Below are 15,368 nucleotides of genomic sequence, written 5' to 3' on the forward strand. Positions count from 1 at the left end.
TAACGAAAACCATGCTTTGTGCTGACTGCCCTAAAACAAAAATTTCCAATTGCATTTCTTAATATATAAGTGAGGAAGCTCTAGTGTAATTTAAGGCAAATAGCAGCTTCACCTGTCTTTGTCAACTCTGGCTAGAAAACAATCCATGAAGTACTGAGTCTACAGCTTTGTCACTTACAATGAAATATGTGCTTACCAGTGAAGGACCTGTCAGTTTTGGAAGACTACATCTTAACTGCACCAGATAAGATGGTCTACTATACCAGGAGAAGTGGCCAATTCAATGGATCTTAAAGATGGAGGGACTTCACTTTCTGTCTCTCTCTTCCCATCATCTGACATCAATTTTACATCAAGAATGACAGGGGGGAATTATGGTGCTCTTTTCTCACTCCAGAAATATGACAATATTTACAAGTTAAAATATATGGGCAATAACATTTAGGGAGTGACTGCACAAGTTGTGGTATGTGATTATGATAGAATACTATTGGTCTATAAGAAATGATGAGGATGCTTTCAGAAAAAACATAGGAAGACTTACATAAACTAATACAAAGTGAAGTGAGCAGAACCAGGAGAACATTATACATAGTAATAGCAACATTGTAAGTATGATCAACAGTCTGAAGACTTAGCTATTCTGATCAAGACAATGATCCAAGACAATTCCAAAAAAATCATGATGAAAAATGCTATCAGCCTCCAGAAAGATAACTGATGAACTCAAAAGTACAGACTGAAGCATAATTTTTTGCTTTATTTTTGAGAGGTTTGTGCATATTTTATTTTACAAAATGGCCAATAGGGAAATATGTTTAGCATGACCACTTATACAATTGATATCATACTGCTTTCTTTCTCAAATGGTGAGGTAAAAGCAGAAAGGAAGAACAGAATTTGGAACTCAACATTTTAAAAAAAAAAAAAATCAATGTTAAAAATGTTTACATGTAATTGTGAAATATTTAACAAAATAATAGAATATATACATGTATATTTAAAATACATGGACTGTGAGATAGTATAATGGACAAAGCACTGAGTCTGAAGTCAGGAAGACATGAGTTCAATATCTGGCTTCAGATATTTAACAACTGGGTGACTCTGGACAAGTTCCTTAATTGCTATTTGCCTCAGTTTCCTCAATTATAAAATGGGGATAACAATAGCACCTATCCCCTGGAGTTGTTGTGAAAATCAAATGATACAATATTTGTAAGGCCCTTAGAATAGTACCTGGCACATCATAGTAATTGCTATATAAATATTAGCTGGTTTTTATTGTTCCTAGGGTGTAGCAGCCAAAGAACAAAGTCAAAATCTCAAGTAGCATCAGGAAGGGAAAGAAGAGAAGCTTTTGTGCTATTTGCCTAATCTGGCTATTCTAGGACAGTTGTCCATATGTATAGCAGCTATCATTATATACAGAGGCATAACTAGGGCACAGAAGCTGGAGCTTTGTCCATGGTGCTGACAGCATTTTCCAACCTAAGTTTGGAGTTGGCTTTTTGTTTACTGAGTTTAGTTTACCGAGTAACCATCTAAAATGGACATTTCCAGCCTTAGAAGGACTCTGTGAGTTCATGAGGTCAGATATCCTACTTTTCTCATTCAATGATAACAATGATTATCAGCCCCTAGAAGAGTTCCAGAATTAAAGAAGATGACAACTGATAGAAAGAGGAACTCTATGTCTGACTGACTTGCCTAAAGACATAGACCTTGAGAGAAATGTTTGGAAAGTGCAGAGCCAAGGTAAAATGTAAAATGCCTATTCAGCAGCACTGCAAACTGCTTCACTTTCTACTGTTTGTCTCAACTAAGAGACTATAGTAGTTTTTATGTCACTGTGGCTATTTAAGTTTTTCTGTTGATGTCAATGTATACTTATGAGATTTTTATCTTTTTAATATTTTAATTGTGGTTGGAGGAAATAAATAGCTATCCAATATGTTATTTACATTGTATGCCAAATACCTTTTTACTTCCTCCTTTTGGAAGTCTATAAATATGACTCAAACCTATACTTAAGTAACTTTTCATAGGGCAAGCATATGAAGAGACAGAATTAGAGAAAGCCTAATCCCTCTCATCAGAGAAAGAGTTCCTTAGGAACTGAATCTCACCTCTATGCATAGACCTAAAGCTAAGAGGGATTCCTTAGTGAAGAGGAAGTGGGTGAGCACCATAGTTCCACCCAGCACCATCACTCCTTCCTAGATCCAGCAATATTTTGGGTTTTTTTTTTTGTAATACTAGTAATTTTATTATAACATAAAGTTCTTTTTTATAAGCTTTCAATGAGATCATGTGTAAATTCATGTTCCCTGAGACAGTTTGAGCCTGATAATATGATTACCCTACAAGGCAAATGTTAGTCCTATCACCATTTGCTATGTATGGACAATCAAGAGATCTCCTTGGATGTTTATGTTCATGCCTTTGCAGATGCTATTTTATTTCTTCCAGGCATTCTTATCTCCTCTTAATCAGCCTTATTTTATCAGTCTCTTAATTAATTAATCATCCTTAATTATTATACTAAAGAATTCTTTTATGTACATTTGGTCCAATTTGTGTGCTTTTTTTCTTTCTTTTTTGGTTTTTGGGGTTTTTTTTAGGGACATTTCTACCTCCTCTAAAAAAAAATCCAGTACTATAATATTAGAATTCAGGAGTGATAATTTTAAGATCTTTGGTAATGAATAAAAGGTTTGTTATTGGGGGGCAGATATTCCTTTTTTTCTTTGGTCCTCCTTCCATTTTAACTCTTACTTTTACTGAGATATCTTCATTTGGTTGGATGAAAATTAATTTAGAACTCATGTTTTAGAGACTGCCTACATAGGAGCTCACTTACAGTTATTCTGCTTCTTGAAATGGCTAAAATTTTTACAATACTTTAAAAGAATGAGTCTAAACTATCATTAGGATATTCAGATATAATAATAGTAACAACAATAGCAATAGTATTAGCAGCTAATATTTATATAGTATTTCCTATATGCCAAGAACTTTATAAATATGATCTCATTTAATTCTCAGAACAGCTCTGGAAGGTATATGCTATTATCATCCCCATTTTATAGATCAGGAAACCGAGGCAAACAAAGGTTAAGGTTTTTCTGGGGTCATATAGCTAATAAGGATCTAAAGCTGGATTTGAACTTAGGTTTTTTTGAATCCAGTCCAACACATATTCATTGTGCCACATAGCCTATAGGCATTTGGAGATACAGGTCTGGAGATCAGAAATAAGAACAGAGATTGAGAAAAATCTAGTATTTATCTACATAGATATAATAATTAAAGATAAGAGAATAGAGAGACAGAAGAAAATAGATTTAAAGATAGATTTATGGGAAACAACCACAGTAAGCTTGTAAGAACAGAATAAGGAACCAGAAGAGGAGAAGAGAGAGTCAGCGAGAGGCATAAAGGAGAGAGAAAATAGAGAAAGGGAGGAAGAAAAGAAAGAAGAAAGAAAGAAGCCACAAGACAATAATAAAAAAAAAAGATGTGCAAGCCTTTCTCCAATCGATAAATGGTCAAAGGATATGAACAATTTTCAGATGAAGAAATTGAAACTTTCTAGTCATATAAAAAGGTGCTCCAAATTAATATTGATCAGAGAAATGCAAATTAAGACAACTCTGAGATACCACTATACACCTCTCAGATTGGCTACGATGGACAGGAAAAGATAATGATAAATGTTGGAGGGGATGTGGGAAAACTGGGACACTTATACATTGTTAGTGGAGTTGTGAATGGATCCAACCATTCTAAAGAGCAATTTGGAATGATACTCAAAAAATTATCAAACTGTGCATACCCTTTGATCCAGCAGTGTTACTACTGGGCTTATATCCCAAAGAGATCTTAAAGAAGGGAAAGGGACCCGTATGTGCAAAAATGTTTGTGACAGGTCTTTTTGTAGTGGCTAAAGAATGAAAATTGAATGGATGCCCATCAATTGGAGAATGGCTGAATAAATTGTGGTATTTGAATGTTATGGAATATTATTTTTCTGTAAGAAATGACCAGCAGGATGAATACAAAGAGGTTTGGAGAGCCCTGGAGTCAGATGGATCAGAATTCAAAATCAGCCTCTAACACTTACTACCTGTGTGATCCTGGGCAAGTCACCTAATTCCAGTTGCCTCAAAAAGGAAGAAAGAAAGAAGAGGGGGAGGAGGAGAATTCGTGTTTAAGCTCACAGGACAATTAATTGTACAAAATTAAAATATTGTTTAAAGGTTAAAAAAAAAAGATGTGAAGTTCTTTAAGCCAAAGGGAATGACTGGGATCCATATCCATAAAGGGTTTGATGAACACGATCAAATACTGCATAAATGTTAAGAAGAATCAGAACTGAGGCAGAGAAAGCAATTGTATTTGGGAATTTGGAGATCACTAGTGACCTTCGACTAAATAGTTTCAGAAAAGCAACAAATATGGAAGCCATATTCCAAGGGGTTCAAAAGAGAACTGAATAGTAAGGAGAAAGAGGCATGAGGTAAAAACACCTTTTTCAAAAAGTGACCACAAATGTAAAAAGAGAGACAGGTGAAAAAGTAGCCAGATAAACCTTCACGGTCAAGCAAAATGTGCTGTTTTTTTAAACTGGAGTGACTTGAATATGTCTATAAGTAAATGGGAAGTAGCCAATAATAAAGGTGAAATCTAAGATACATGAGAGAGAGAAATTATTGCTGGGAGTTGATCCTAAAGAAGGCAGAAAGGCATGGAACAGTTCTGTAGGAAGATTTGGTCTTAGAAAGTCATAACATTGCTTTCTCTCTTACTAGAAGGAAGGAAGAAAGAGTGCTGAATCTGAGAGGTTTTAAGGATCAGTCACAAAGGTGAGTGAGGTCTCTCCTTGATTACATCAGTCTTCTCAGTGACACCTAAATCTTCTGCTAATAAATGTAGGGATCAGAGGTGTTCCAAGGGCTTGAAAAGAGAGGAAATAGTTTAAATGAGTTACTGTCGAGAATGAGTCCATAGGAGAGAAGCAGTTAAGGCCTCAATGATGTAATGTGCTATCAATTTGTAGTGAGTGAAATCATTTGGATTTTGTGAATTTACACCAGAATGCTCAGCTGCTGGGAAAGAGAAGCAGAGAAATCAGGTGCTGAGGGTTAGCAGGTAAGATTAAGTAAAGGCCTATTTCTTATTCATCTCTAAGGAACTGTGAACTATTTACAAGTACCTTGTAAATAGTGGCGTTGAATGAATGTGTGACAAATGAATTTCATTATGCTACAAACACTGCTTAAAATGAGCAAACTAATAAAAGTTTTATGTAGATTTTGTTTTAATGCTACCGTTTGTAACAGGACTTGACCTATCAATAATTGTAAAATATGGATATGACAGAGATTATATCTCCTTTCTCTCTAAAAGGAGAAAATTGTCTATATTTTATATTTTTTTCAATAATTTTTTCTGTGAATATGTTGTTTTCCACTGTATCTCCTTTTAGAATGTAAAATCCCTGAGCAAAGAGACTTATTTTTGACTTAGAACATTGCAGGCATGTGGTAGGTATTTTATTTAACAAATGTTTGCTATTGCTGTTCTTTGCTTTCCATTATATCTGACCTTTTATGATCCCATTATGGGTTTTCTTAGCAAAGATACTGGAGTGGTTTGCCATTTCATTTTATAGATGAGGAAACCGAGGGAATCAGGGTTAAGTGACTTGCCCAGGATCACACAGCTAGTAATCTAAGACCAGATTTGAATTCAAGAAGATAAGTGCTCCTAACTTCATGCTCTGCACTCCATCCATTGCATCACCTAGATCCCTAACAGTTACTGAATCGACTATAAGACAGGACCAAGAACAATAAAGAATTGGAATGGATAGTGGACTGAACTACTAAACTTCTTCAAGTGTTGCTTGCCTCCCCACTCCCCTTCCTTCTCCCCTACCAAAGCTTGCAGGTTAGTTTTCTAACTTATCAGAAGGAGCCACCTAGGTGTTCTGCAGTTGTCCTTTCACCAATAACATTCTGTTGAGGTGCATATCACTGAATGCTGATAGACTGGATATAGTCTAGCACCCAGTTATGAGGGACCCTGTCCTGTTATTTAATAGTAAGAATGGCAGCTGACGGCAGCTAAGTCACTCAGTAAATAGAGCACTGAGACTGGAGTCAGAAAACAAGTTCAAATCCAATCTCAGACACTTACTTGGTCTGTGACTCCTGGGCAAGTCATTTAACCCTGTTTATCTCAGTTTCCTCATCAGCAAAATGAGCTGGAGAAGAAAATGGCAAACTAGTTCGGTAACTTTGCCAAGAAAAACACCAAATAGAGTCACAAAGAGTCAGACTTCATTGAAAAACAATAACAAATTTCCCCCAGAGGGCAGAACTAGAAACAATGGACAAAAATTGCAACAGGGAGGAATTAAACTTGAAATAAGGAAAACCATGTTAATAATCAGAGCTATTCAGAAGGGGTTTGGGAAGAAGCTGGTAACTCAGTGTAGAGAGTACTAGGTCTAGAATCAGGAATAGTTGAATTCAAATCCAGCCTCAGATATTTACTAGCTTTGTGACCCTGGGCAAGTGACTTACTCAACCTCAGTTTGCCTTAATTCACTGAAGAAGGAAATGGAAAATCACTCCAATATCTTTGTCAAGGAAACCCTATGGGCAGCACTGGAGTTATTTGTTCAGGAAAAGCTGGACATGACTGAACAAAAACAATATGGCTCATGAGAGATGCTCATGATATTGCTCAAGGAGCTAAATGTTCTCACAGGCACAGAAACGGAAAAGTTTCTGTTTTACAAGTTTCACAAATATCTACAGGCTAGACCTCCCAGCAAACCAATGCAGCTCAGATAGGCTTAGCTGATATTCAGTGCTTGAAGGGGGAGAGATTTGTAGCTGAGACTGTCATTGAACATCAAGATCTTTTCAGAATCAATTATATAGGATGAGTGCAGCTTTTTTCTGTTGAATGTCTCACACACAGAGAAGGTCTGTTCATGTCTTTCCATCATCTCCATAATGCAAATATTAATCTCAGCTGGAAGCATCATCTTTCCCTCATTTTAAAAATAATCTCTTATTTATCAACTTCCATCTCTCCTTCACCTTACTTTTCAAAATGCCTACTTATATATCTGAAATATCTTTCCTCTCCACCAGAATAGAAGCTCCTTGGGCAAAGTCAGTGTCATTTTTATCTTTTTTTTTATCAAACGTGAGCACAATGCCTTATTTGGGGAAGAAAAGAAAAAAGGTCTGAGCCTGTCATTTCATCAATATGGATCTCAGTATGGAAGCATCCTCTACCCAAGCAGAATGCATTTGATGATAACTCTTAGTCTTGGAGAGTTGCCTGAGCCACTGAGAACTTAAGCAACTTGCCTATGATTTCACAGCCACAGTGTATCAGGTACCAGCCTTGAATCCAAGTCATTCTGACCAGTTCAGTTCAATAAATTAGACTGCCTCTCAGCCTCATCCATTTCAAGTTCTTAATAACTGGTTGCTGAATTGAATTGAATCTTCAAAAGATGAAGGATAGGCTTTATAGCCTAGGCTATAAAGTAATAAAAACTGGTTTTCACTTGTGGTTTGTGAAATCCATCTCATTGCTTTATAGCCACCTCTGAGATAGACAACAACTAAGGGAAACTGCGTCTCAGGGAATAAGACAACTTAAAAGATATTGATGGCAGAAGAGCAACTCAATTATCTTCCAGCTCTAATGAGGTGAACTCCTTGTACTTGGAGGTTGCAAGTTCAAACTCCACCACTGCAATTGGACCCAGGTGAGCACTTAGTTTTTCTGCAACAGCTGTTGCAGCATGGGGTACAAGGAGAAATCTGCTTTGGCAGGAGACGTACTGCTCATGCTGAGCCATAAGGAAAAGGCAAAAAAGAGATTGCAGGTCATCTGCAGCAGGACAGGAGATTCAAAGCCACATCTTTTTTCATAAGAGAAGAAAAAACAGAATGAATCAGGTATTAGCACAGTAAGATAAACGATTTGCAATCTCATTCAAATTTAGCTTAACTCAAAAGTTATCATACATTTTTTCTGTTTAATTTTATTATCCTGCTGGAAACCACAGGAAATGTATAATAAAAGAGCATTGAATAAAGATGGGGCAATAATGTTGCTAAGGGGAAGACAGACAGATTGGAAGTCAGGAAATCAGGGCTACCACTAACTAGTTATGTTCTTTGGCCCAAATCACTTCACTGTTCAGGATTTTAGTTTCTTCATATATAAAATGAGTAGAGTAGACCAGGGCTTCTTAAACTTTTTCCTACTCTCAATCCCTTTTTGTCCAAGAAATTTTTACATTATCCCAAATTTACATTACAAATCCCAGTTCTCAGTGGCTCAGACTAAGAGTTATCATCTAATATATATCCAAAACTAAGAGTTATCATCAATTTTACATTAACCCATAAATATATAAATTAGATATACAAATCAAACATTTACTGATAATAAATCATTATTTCATGACCCCCATATTCAATTTTGACAGCCAACATGGGGTGGCAAACCACAGTTTAAGGAATTGGGAAACTAAGTTATCTTAAGAGTCTCTCTCACTCTAAAATGCTCTAATGCTATATTTATCATACAAAAAAAATTTTTTAAAGCTTAGTTTTGATCTCTGAATTTTAGCAAGTATACAAAAAACTGAAGGCAGTGATAGCCAGAAAGTAAAATATGAGACCTAGAGACAGGATAAACTGAGTTCAATTTACTAGATGTGTGATCCTGACTAAGCCACTTAATTACTTCCTGCCTCAGTTTTCTCCTTTGTAAAATAGGAGCAATACTAGCACCTGCCTTCCAAAGCTGTGTGAAAAAAAATAAGATAAAGCGTTTAGAAATCTTAAAGTTATCTAAAATACTGTTATGAAAATGCTACCAAATGAAATTATAGGTATTTTTAAAAGGATCCCATGATGGAAGGCAAGTGGGGGGGGGGGAGGGAGGGGAAGAAGTTACAATACTAAGTGGAAAAAGTTGAGGAATCATTTAGTATAGTGAAACCACAATTGACTAAATGTTTGAAGAATGAATATTGTGATTAATTAAATTTTTGGTTAAAGCTAAAAACCTTTTCCCAAAGGTTTTTAATTTCAACTTCTTTGAAAATCCTTCTAAAATACATCAATTTATTTTCCTGCCACTAATGAGCACAATATATGAAATTTATTGTATTGATCTAAGTGTAGGTCCCTCCCAAGCAGAAAATTTACCCCTAAATTGAGATTTCTTTGAAAGGAGCATGAGTCTGTATGTGTATTTTTTAAGACACAAAATTGCTAAAGGCCAGTTGCTATCTTTTATCCACCATCATGGCTCTCCCTTTAGCAATTTTGTCTTATTTAGCCAAACACCTTTAAATAATATTATAAAGCAATTCCTGAAGTGACAGAATCCCCAAAAAGATAGGGTGAAATAATTTTCCAGTCAAAGACAACTTTAGAAGGTCAACATGAAAGATTTGTCACACTTGGGTGAGACTGGAGCATAGTTGAACACAGGTTGTGTCAGTGGAGACCAGGCTCCAGGAAATCATGAGCAAATCTTGGGAGCTACTGAATCAGCAGTAAATGTTCACATCTTGAATCTCCCTAAAAGGGATGAGTAAGTTAGTGAGTACTAAGTACACAATATGAATCAGATATGGGACAGGTATTTATTTCCACTAACAAAGTAATGTTTACACACACAATAGACACTCACAAATATGAATTGACAGTAAGACTTAAACTAAATCAATCATTTAGTTTATAAACATTTATAAAATGTTTATATGTTTCAGGGATATAAAGTATATTACTAAATTTGTTCCGTCCGGATAAGAAGACCATTTAAATATGAAACAGTTTATGGAATTACTCATTAAACATTTTACTTTTCACCTGAGCTCTGCACTGTACTCCTTAGATTAGGTACTCCCTGGCAAGCCAAAGGGTTAGCCTTGTCCCTTTGTCAATTGTCAGCTGCTCCTAGACAACTCAAGTTATTCTTCTGACTCTTCTCTTTTGGTTATCTGTAAGTTCTAACCAAAGGACCCGAGGTCCATTGGACCTATCAGAATCAAAAGCTTATCTCCTAACCTGATAATCATTCACTTACTTAAAAAGGGCAATCCCAAATAGAAAAATCAATCAGGGGCTAAAAATCCACTAGTTGAATTCCCCTAGCTGCAATATGGGGCACTTATGTGTACAGTATATAGAGAATTGAGCTAAGAGCCAAGAAGACTTGAATTCAAATCTGGGTGACCCTGGGAAAGCCACTTAATCCTGTTTGCCTCCATTTCCTCATCTGTAGGATGAGCTGAGGAAAGAAACAATAAATCGCTCCAATATTTTTGCCAAGAAAATCCCAAATGGAGTCCCAAAGAGGCAGACACAACTAATTGGATAAAAACAAAAATAAACTGATGGGAGTGGTCTTGATGCTGGCTGTGTGGAAAACAGCCAGCCCTCCTTTACCTCTCACTGCAAGTCTGGAGGTTATATTATGCTATCAGAAGGGTAGCCATAAATAGGAAGAAATGAAGAGTTATTTCCTTCTCAAGGTCCATTGATTCTTCTAGATGAGTGTAGCCAAGAGGGTATTGCTTCATAAACACAAAACTCTGAGCCCCTACAGCACTAAGTTACCAGACATATATGGTGGCCAGAAATAAGGAAGGAATCTCCACAAATTCTTTGCACAACCCTGTGACATGAAAAATGAAGGTTTGGTCTAAATGACCTCTTTGATGCTTTCCAGCTCCAAATGTATGATCCTGTCATCTGGGCAGAGTAGGCTGGAAAACCCTAATAAGCAGCTGAAGCTGATTTTCTGGGAAGAGGGAGGTTAAATATTCCCTACTGCAGTTAGAAGCTAAAGTGATGCTAAACAGCAGCAATATCAAGAGGAAACTATGCTCTTGCTTCTATTAACTAAAAGCAAGCTTCTTCCACTTTTTTGTTCTTGGCCAATGACAACAGCAGATTGTGAGGGCAGAGGGCTCATTGGTACTCCCAAAGTCCTCCAGTGAACAATGTTATGCAAAGATTACTTTAAAAATTCATATATTGTGTCAGCCTAATATAAATTGTAATAACAATAGCAAGAATTTATTTACATAGTGTGGCTTGTGGGGGGGGGAGTTAGAGTTAATTAGAATTAAGTGACTTGATTGGGTTCACAAAGCTAGTAAGTATCTGAGGTTAAATTTGAATTCAGGTCCTTCTGACTCTAGGATCAGTGTGTACTATCCTGCTATTTATATAGTGCTTTGCATATGTTATAACATTTGAAAAAAGGAATCTGAAAAGTGAGAGGAAAAAAAGAGAAGCTAAGTGGCACAATGAAATTGCCTGATTTGGAGTTAGGAATTCCTGAGTTCAAATCCTACATCAGATACTTACTTGCACTATGACTCCAAGCAAATCACTTTAACACTCTCAGAGGTTTTCCAGTTGTTTTCAACTTTTCATAATCCATTTTGTGGTTTTCTTGGCAAAGAAATTTTACAGATGAGGAAATTAGTAAGTGTCTGAAAACACATCTGAATTCAGGTCCTTCTGAATCCAGGCTCAGCACTCTAGGTACTATGATGCCATATAGTTTCCCCATCTCTCACCCTTCCTTTCCTCCTCTATAAAATAAAAGGTTTGGATTTCATGGTCTCTAATGGACTTTCTAATTCTAAATCTATAATCACAAACTTCTTTAAGACTTTACTACAACTAAAAGACTTGGTTGGAAGAGTGTCTGGCCTGAATTCAGGAAAATTCAGTTTTCTGACTTCAGATACTAGTTGTATGACCCTGAGCAAGTCACTTAATCCTGTTTGCTTGCGTTTTTTCATCTGTAAAATAAACCAGAGAAAGAGATGGCAAATCCCTCCAGTATCTTTGCCAAAAGAACCCCAAATGGAGTCATGAAGAATCAAACATAACTGAATACCACTACCAAAAGAGGCTTCCAGATCAAGAAAGGAAAAGGATTTACCCATAAGCTCTGTCACAAGACTATAAAATTCTAATTAGAATAATATCTTACTTTGTTGTTATGTTGTTTGGTTTTTTGTTTTGTTTTGTTTTGTTTTGTTTTCCTTACTTACCATGATTAATTCAGGAATAATTTGTAGACAGCCTGAATTATAGGAATTTTTAACAGCTTCCTAACTTTCTAGCAATATGATAAATTGAATTAGTTGAACAAAAACCACTGATTGAATAAAGGGCTAGGGTTTACCTGGCCTACTCTAAAAAATAAATAAGACAGTTTTCATTCGTTTTTAATCAATTGTTTGCAAATATGTAAAATTGTAGAAGTGAAAGTCTAAACTACATAATAAGAGGGGGAAAATTACTCTGCCTTGTAGTCTTATACTATTAACTGGCTTAGCTTGGCCTTTCCTCAGGGGGAAAACAAAGGCATACATCATCCAGCCCCAGTCAAAACACCATGAATTTTGAATCAGTGTGGTCCAAGTTAATGGTTCCTTATTTAATTGCTACTTCTTAAAGAATATTAACAGGACCTCTTAGCAATTCCTGAGTAGGGACTGTAATAAACCAGAAAGCTTAAAAGGCTATTGCCTTGGCATATTAGAAGGTGAAAATCATATTATTCTTGGTCTATATTTTTTTCCTGATTCTTCGTTAGCTGATTTGGGATTTTCTTGATAAAGATACTGCAGTGGTTTGCCATTTACTTCTCCAGTTCATTTTACAGGTGAGGAAATTGAAGCAAGCAGGATTAAGTGATTTGCCATAGATTACATACCTAGTAAGTCTCTGAGGCTGAATTTGAATTCAGAGCTTTCCAACCCCAGAATCAGTACTCTATTTACTGTGTCACCTAGCCACCAATCATGTAAAAACAAAGCTTCTTAAACTATGGGTCCCAACCTCAGTGGGGTTGCATAACTGAATGTAGAGGTTGTGAAAGATTTGGCAACAAAAAATATCAAATTTTTCCCAAGATTTCATTCTTTATGTAAAAATAAACAAGGATATCCAACTCATTAATATGCAACTTTGCTTTCATTTGTAATAAATGGTAAAACTATATGTGCCAAAGAATTGTTTTAAAATAAATTTCTCCATAATTTATTAACAGTAAATGTTTAATTTGTATACATATTGTATACCCAGGGCCATTTCTCAGGTAAAAAGGAGTTATGAATGGAAAAAAAAGATTAAGAAGCACTGATGTAGAATAGATGAATATTTGTGCAGCTTCTATGCTACTTCCAAAATGACAAAAAAGAGTGTGAAGATATTACAGGAATAAGTTTTATTTTAGGTTGTATAATAATTATAGTTAGCCTTTATATATAACATTTATATAAGAATCCATGGTGTCTCATTTACTCTTATAAGAACCAGAGAAGTGCTAATATTATCCCCATTTTCCAGATGGAAAACATCTGTTTCCAGAGGAAATAGAATCTTAGAGAGATTATGTGATCTCCCCAGGGCCACAGTGAAATTTGAGTATCTGAGTATTTGAGGTGGAATTTGAATTCGGTTCTTCAGATTCCAAGCCCAGCACTATCACACATTACACCTGTCTGTCACCTGACTATGCCTAATCTTGATATGTGGCAGAGAAACAGAAGGAATTATTTTTAATAATTCATACCTTTGATATTTAATATTTGCTGCTAAATATCCATCAACACAAAAAGGAAATGTGATTTTTGTCTTCAAAGGAGACTCCTAGTGCAGAGAATCCTTTTGGTAGGGTAGACTCCAACCTATCTATGCCTTGAAACTATTTAAATTCTAAAGAGTATTGTGAACCATGTGGAGTTAAATAATTTAAAGGTCACATAGTTAATGGTCAAAATGGATACTGAACTAGTACTTATGGATTTCAATGATGCTCTAGCTAAAGTTTTTTAAAATATTCTTAATGTTCCTTAGTTTATTCCATGATCCTGTCCAGAATTCATGATGCTAGCACTATAAGCATTTTACACCAATGCATTCTCTTATTTACTATTTCCTAAAATTTGTTGTTTTGAAGAAGCTAGATAGCAAGTTGATATAGGGCAAGGCCTGGAGTCAGGAAGATTGGGTTTCCTGAATTTCACTTCTGATTTCAGATACTTAGTAGCTATGTGACCTTTGGCAAGTCACTTAACCTCACTTGCCTCAGTTTCCTTATCTGTAAAACGAACTGGAGAAGGAAATGGCAAATCACTCCAGTCCAAAGAGGGTCATGAAGGATCAAACAGATTGATGCAACTGATGCAATATTTATTAAATATGAAAATACTATAAGTAAATAGTACTATATTTATTAAATACTATTTAATTTCTATTTTCTATTCAATAATTTTATTTTATTAATTTTATAATATTGACTTTCTATTTATAATATTAATTACTAATTTCTATTTATTAATGGGCATTTTGTCAAAAAAAACTGTTTTGGCATACTAAAGTAGAGATGAAATACTTGCCTTGTTGATTATTTCTAAAAGAAAAATCTTTGGTTTTAAATATATATAGATCATGAAGTATGGTAAAGACAACAGAAGGCCAGAAAATAGTAAAAATTACATTTTGTCAATTTTATAATAATTTGTAGCGTTTTAGAGTATGTCATCTTTCCCAAATTATCAAGTATTTGTGGCTCATACAGATTTAGTAAAGACTTCATTATTATTACTGTTTTCCTTTAACTCAATGGTCAAGTTTGAGCATCCAGTTGCAATACTGTTCATCATTCTTGAAGAGCACCAATAGCATCACAAGAGTGATATTTTGATTTGCAAAAGATGGTAATTAAAAGAAGTCAACTTAGGCATCCTAAAAAATTAAAGACATCTAAAAGTAGACTTGAGAAATAGTGGATGACATTTTCTTTTTAGGAGGTCTTCAAGAAATGGTTGCATAACCACCTAAGAGTATGTAGTAGAGCTTCCTTTTGTGTATGAATTGAACTAGATGGTTGCTGAGTTTCCTTGAAACTCTCAGTTCTATAATTCCATAATACTACAATGTTTCTGTACTAAACACTAGAACATTTCTGTTCAACTGGAGTCTCATCTGGGAATCAGAAAATTTAGCTTCTAGTCTCAGCTGTGCCAACAACTATTGTTCTAGTCTCCAGTATCTTCATTTCTAAATAGAGGAGATTGGACTAGAGGATTGAACTAAAGGATTTCAAGGTTTCTTTTAGCTCTGAAACTCTACCATTTATAAATGCAAATGATGAAGCATGAATTAGTCACATCTTTTCTACTTCTTAGCTAATTCTTGAATTCCACACACACAGGAATCACAGTAACCAAAGCCTGTCTCAGTGAAATATGATTTAATGTTTCTTTTTATTCCATCTAA

At 35.3% G+C, this 15,368-nt stretch overlaps 1 protein-coding gene across 1 annotated transcript in view; it reads right to left on the reverse strand.

Moving 5' to 3' along the window:
* The window catches only part of PHEX (phosphate regulating endopeptidase homolog X-linked), a 259,922-nt gene that overhangs the window by 121,223 nt on the left and 123,331 nt on the right, over positions 1 to 15,368 (reverse strand). The window lies entirely within an intron of this gene.

Source organism: Sarcophilus harrisii, chromosome 3, assembly GCF_902635505.1.
Source record: "Sarcophilus harrisii chromosome 3, mSarHar1.11, whole genome shotgun sequence".
Lineage (NCBI taxonomy): Eukaryota > Metazoa > Chordata > Mammalia > Dasyuromorphia > Dasyuridae > Sarcophilus > Sarcophilus harrisii.